Source organism: Chaetura pelagica, unplaced genomic scaffold (genome assembly GCF_000747805.2).
Source record: "Chaetura pelagica isolate M959 unplaced genomic scaffold, ChaPel_1.0 scaffold90, whole genome shotgun sequence".
Taxonomy (NCBI): domain Eukaryota; kingdom Metazoa; phylum Chordata; class Aves; order Apodiformes; family Apodidae; genus Chaetura; species Chaetura pelagica.
In genome coordinates, this window is record NW_009953496.1 from 3,838,311 (window position 1) to 3,844,574 (window position 6,264).

The following is a 6,264-nucleotide window of genomic DNA, read 5'->3' on the forward strand; positions in this document are numbered from 1 at the left end:
CTAAATGCACTAAGGAACTAGATCCAGCCACCAGCAGGACCAGATCACTCTCAGCAAGAAGTGTGCAATAACATCTTCATAAAACAGGGACAGAAAAAAAGAAATTGTAATGATAATGCCTTTGCTTAGTGGTTAGGATATATGCAGTCAGTAGATACCAGCTTCTGCTCATGAATTTCCATTTAATGTGAAAAGTGCCCGCCACCTTCATGTGCCTTAAAATCACTTCTTTCCTATGGTCTGACACTAGGAATCTGGTCTCCTTTGCTACTTGGTGGCATGGCTGCAGCAAGCAGCCTGTGGAGTGACCCCAGCTGAAGATCCCTAACCAGGATCCTACAGTGAAGGGTGCAGCTGCATTCCCAATCACACTCACACTGAAGGCACATGTGGAGCCTAGTCCACACTCTGGCCTAGTGTGTCATTTGGCTTTTATGCTAAGAGGGACTCTGAAAAAAAAAAAAAAAAGAAAAAAAAAAAAGAAAAAAAAGCTGACTGAATTCTTTGGAAGAAAGGGTCTGAACTTCTCCCCTGGTGGAAAAGACTGGGTGGCCCAGGCATGGTGGATATTCCGCTGGGAAAAAAAAAAAAATCACCCCTCTGAGCTTGGTGTTTCCTCATTGCCAACTCCTGCTGTCTCTCAGTTCAGGGTGAATTTTGGTTCTCATAGCAATCTGGAAGGATGCACCTATTCCCACAGTTTATTTGGAGATTTCAGGCACCTGATAGTTGAGTGTTGGATATCACTTGCAAAGTCATATGGCTAAAATATAAGAATTGTTACTCCTAGGATGTTACTCACAGGATGCCACCATTTCTTTTCAACTTGTAGTTCTCTGATGCCCGTTTTGTAGCTTCTTCTTTGTTGTAAATTTTGATACTTAGCAGAAGGTCCACATCACTGAATCATTGTGGCACTTAGTGCAGTGGTCTAGCCGAAGTGGTGGTGTTAGGTCATAGACTGGACTTGATGATCTTAAAGGTCTTTTTCAGCCTTGGTGATCCTGTGATTCTGTGATTCACTAACAGCCATTGGCCTCATATGACAAAGGACTAAGTAATTAATTAAATGCAGAGTTGTTCCTTTCAGCCATGGATAGTGGTCAGAAATACTCTTTAAGGTACACAAAAATGGCAAGACTCTGACTGAGGAAGATGTGTCTCTTTGGACAAGTGCAAGGGCTTATTTCAGTTCTGATAGTGACACTACAACACACACATCTACTTCATGCTCTCTGGGTATAGGGACTGAGATCACCTTGTGCTTAGAAGTTCTTCTCAACAGAAGACCTTGTCTCTGGTGCACCAGTGCTAAGCAGAGAGCATTCTTTTCAAAACATATTTGGCAGCCTTTCAGGACTTGCAATTTATACCTTGAAATAAGCAACAAGAGCATTTGAGTACAGAAGTGCTTCCTGATTGCTCAGCCTTATCTGCCTAATACAACCATATATTACTGAAATATCTCCTAGAATAAGTATCACCAATATTTAGTGAAGAACCACCTCTTGTAACATTTGAAATTGCATAACAGTTGTTTTCACTTGACAAAATCCTGATTAAGTGTCACATCGTATGGCCAGTGGACCAACTTTTCCTTCTGTGCCAACCCAGCTTGTTAAGAAAGGGCAGTACTGCTGTATCACTCTATTTATTTACATGGGACCCAAGACCCATTTTGTGTGGCTCAGATAGATTTCTGCTGCTGTCCCCTGCTAGCAGAGGGCAGGACACACGCTCTGTGCCTCATGTTGTGGTAGCAGCGGCCCAGTCCCTCATTAGAGCACAGCTACTACCAGCCCTTTAGTGCCTCTTATGCCTTCAGATCACTGGGGCTGAACTGCTTCAGGAGCTCCAGGCGATGGGATGGGGTTGTTTAGGACAGCTGCAACTGTAGCACATAAGCTCCATCCACACTGTGCCCCATCATCCTTTACTCCCTGCCTTTCCACAGCAGTCTACAGCTGCAATTTAACCCTCAGTAGTGAGACTGCTCCCTGCTCTTACTGTTTTACATGTCAAGCTTTTCATTCCTGTTTTCTCATGGTGAATGAGATTAGGGAGCTGAACCTGCTAGAAAGAATTTTGCAGGATTTTGTTTTGTCAGCCTCATATTTCTCTAATCCAAGGTACAACTGCTAATGTTTGGAACAGCACAACTCAGAGAGTGGGGATGAACATCACTTGGGCAAGTGTGAGATCTCCTTAAGCTGATATTACCACCCAAGAACTTCACAGGAGACACTGCCAAAGTGGGAAAACAGCTTCTAATTTAGGGGCTATGAATGGCCCTCTGAAATACACAAATTCTAGAGAAGTTAATGCCTAGACAAATAGATGTGTCAGAGTTCTGTGAAACCTTTGTTGTTGGTTACTCACATCCTCCAGCTTTACCCAGTTATAGTTCCACCTTATGGTCTGTCACCACAGGAGAAGTATACTTGGACAAACTGATGCACAAATTTAAACCAATGTATTTATTCTGATGCATTTACTGTCTTCCAGGTGGTTAAAATTAGTCTAGACCAAAAACACTTTTTTTTTTTTTTTTTTTTCCTCTTAGCATACATGAAAAAACATTTACATCAATCACTTCTCCTCTAGGGTGAGTATTTACAGATACTTTCACAGCAATGCCGAGATTTTTTTTTCTTGCAGATACAGCTGCTCTAGGCACAGATTCTGCAAACACAGAACAAAAATTTGTTCTGCATCCCAAAGGTTTTACAATCTGATGGCAAGTTCAAGTGATGACCAACTGATAGATGAATACAGGGAAATAATGACTTAGCGAGGTTTTATCATCCTTGTATTAAGTGCTGAAATTTCCTCTGTGCCAAAAAGTTCTCAGTTTCATTTTGAGGCCTTCCTGTTGGACTTTCTTAACTGAACTGCATCTGGAAGGCTTGTACTGCAGAGTTGTCCATGTGTTTTTCCCACAAATATGCTTTTTTAAAATGATTATTTCCTATGTACAATAAAGCAACAATTCAGCTCTCTTCCAGAGCGATCCAGAAGACCAGATCCAAACCTCTTGGACTGATGAAAGGTCAAGCTGACAGCAGCAGGCTTTGGACCTGGCCCAGGCTGAGGGATAGTCCAGATCAACATGCTAATTTAGGGCCTGATCCTGCAGACTTTGATTACGCTGGGATTTTATTACAATGACAGAATTGCACAAGTCAGAGATGGGAAAAATCAATTAGGTCATCTTGTCTATTTGTTGCCAGTGAAGGATTGTTCCCTGATGCACATTTTGTTAATGTTCTGTCATTATAACTGTAAAATATCTGAAGACATTATTAAAGATACTGGGTCTTCAAGAACCTGTTTATTTTTCTAAAAATACAGGTATTCTCATAGGTTCAACTTACTGGGAGTAAAACACTTCTCATCACTCACTTCTTTTGGTTTATTTGCACTATGCAAGAAGAGTCTTCTGTTGGTGATACCATCAGCTTTTGAGAATGCTCATGATGTTACAGAAGATCACCCTCCTAAACTGAACACTACTAAAGCACAAATGTTATGTTAGGAAACACAGAGAAATGTCACAACTGTCAGATTTGGAAATATGCAAGAGTAGTAATATAGACACACACATACTTACATATATATAGGGGAGTATGTGTGTGTGTGATTTGGGTTATTTCTTATATATTTATGCCTCTCTGCATGCCTTGCCCACTTTGTGCCTGCTTCTTAGTTTGCACAGAAAAAAAAAAAATCTGGGGCAAAGACCGTCATGGTTTGGATCCTGTGTAGTGCCAAGAATATTGTTGGTGTTTAGAAAATAGTAGATGTGTTGGATTGTGCAACCTTTACTCAGGCTGACTGCTCCAGTCCTCTAACCCTTCTGCCTTCAGCAGACATTATCGACCCAGGTCTGTGGGGATGCTACTGTGGATACTCCCTCAGTGGTGGAAGTCTGACCTATGTCATACACACCCTGAGCAGCTCCTGGAAAAGAAGAACATTGTATTAGATGCAATATGCTTCATTTTCAAGTTATGTATCAGAAGTAATCCAAGGCCTTTATTTCTTTACTGTGTATCCCAAGTTGAAAAGGCAAATTACTGACCCTTTTGTTCACTTACACAAACTATTTCCAGTCTAGAGAAGAATGACAAAGGGTTAGCATTCAGCGGTCCTGTTCACATGGCTAGTTTTTATATCTAGAGTGCTATTTTAAGAAAGCACAATATCAGCTGTTAATTGAATATTAACTTATTTTGGATATAATCTGAGAATCTTGACCCCATCTCCTTTGTTATCCCAATTTTTTAGCTATTCTGAAAATTGAAATGAACATTTCCTTGCTATTAAAAGTCGCACAGAGAAGCTGCTGGGCAAGAATTGCAATAGTGAAACCATCACACACTATTCTTCTTTGACGAGTTCCTTTAAAAAAAAACCAACAAAATCAAACACCACCACCTAACTGATTTTACAGTCTCCTGCTGCTGGTTTTAATGTAGTTTGGTAAAACAGAGGACTCAGACATCTTTGACATTCCTGCAACAGTACAGACCATCAGCCCATTCTCTCCCTTCCCACCCTCTTTAACAGCCCCCAAAATAGAGGCGCAGAAAACCACCCCGGGAGCTGCTTCCGATTCATCCATTTCAGTCGCAAGGAAACACTACATCCAGCTCCCTCCGCCGTGTGCGCTGCTGCTGGCTCCTCACATCCCCAGGCCTGGCGGGAGGAGGCTTCTGGGATGCGGGACCCCCGGCGCGGGCAGCCCACGGCCCGCAGCCCCGTGCGCAGCTGTGCGGCCCCGCACAGCCCGGCCCGGCCCACTGGCTCGGCCTCCCCAGGGCTGATGTCAGCCTGAACTTTGCCACCGATATCTCATCGGGATGAACGACATAAACAGAGAGTTGCACGCCAGAGCTTTGCTCTGGAACGAGCTCCTTCCACACATTTTAGCAATATAAATCTTCTCCTTTTATCGCAGAACATCAGTAACTGTTTATGGGTTCATTTGGGTATTGCTGTCGGGTGGGTTTTTTTCCCCCCTAAATGGAGCTGGTTTTGGGGGGTAAGCTGGCTCTCCTGCACCCTCTCACCCTGCCTATTTTCAGATCCCAACTTGAGTCAAGGCACAGCTTTTGTTTTCTCCCTGATCTATGCCTCTGCCTCCCTTGCACAGCAAACAGGCGACCCCCCCCCACCGTTCATCACTCACGCATACCCTGCCTTTCTGCTAGGCCCTCGGTCAGCACACCCCCCACAAGTCGGTTTTGCCAAGGCTCTTGGGCAACTAGTACAGCCCCCAGGACCATCTCCCAACACATCTGCCCTATGCATCCCCCTTCTAGCAGGGACACGTGGAAGGGAAGAGGTTGGAGAGGCAGCGCGCAGAATTTCTCAGCCGTGCTTTTTCAGGGCAAGGAGAGGGAGTGTACTTCCCATTTGTTTAATGTTTTCCTTATGTTTCTTGTGGAGCGTTTATTTTTTGACATGCTTTCTCTGCCCACTGGTGCTAATGCTGCTTCAAGCGAGCTGGCTGGCTGGCTGCAGGTTGGCTCACACCGAGTGTCCCATCCTTTCGCTGCAGCCTTATTTATCCCTGCCACTCGCCTGGCTTGCTCAGACGTTTCCACATGCACACTAGCACACGAGAAGTCTCAGTCTCCAACAAACAAAACACCGAGGCAAATGTGCTTTCTTCACGTCAGCGTAGCCCCTCGGCTTGTCTGCCGAATGACTTTTATTTTATGCCTCTCTGGCAATCCCACCCCATCCGGCTCAAGTATCCTGGATTAGAAAGACTTTCCCCAGAGTCCTTTTCAAAGGGAGCCTCCCACAGACCTTTAAATCCCCCACATTTTATGGTACAGATATTTAACAGCTCTGAGAGGGGCAGAGGGGGGAGAGAACGAGGAGAGCACTAGCGGAGAGAGTGGCCGCTCCTCACACTTCTGATGCGACCAGCGCCTTTTTATCCCGCTTTCTCTCTCATCCCAGCGATAGCCACTGATAAGAAGCGAAGCAAGAAAGGCTTCAGTGAAGTCGCCGGTTTCCCCTTCAATCAGCCTCACCTCCCCCTCTCTAGCCCGCCCCTTACCCCCAAAAACAGAAACCCTTGCCGGAGAAAGGAAACGTGATACCCTTCTGTCAAACAGGCGGCCGTGCCCAGCCCGGGTACAGCCGAGTTGTGCCTTTGCCGCGGGGGCTCTGCTGAGGGTCCCGCGGGCAGCGGGGAGGCGACTGCGGGCACCCCCGGCTCTGCCGATTGGCCCAGCCCGGTCCAGTTCG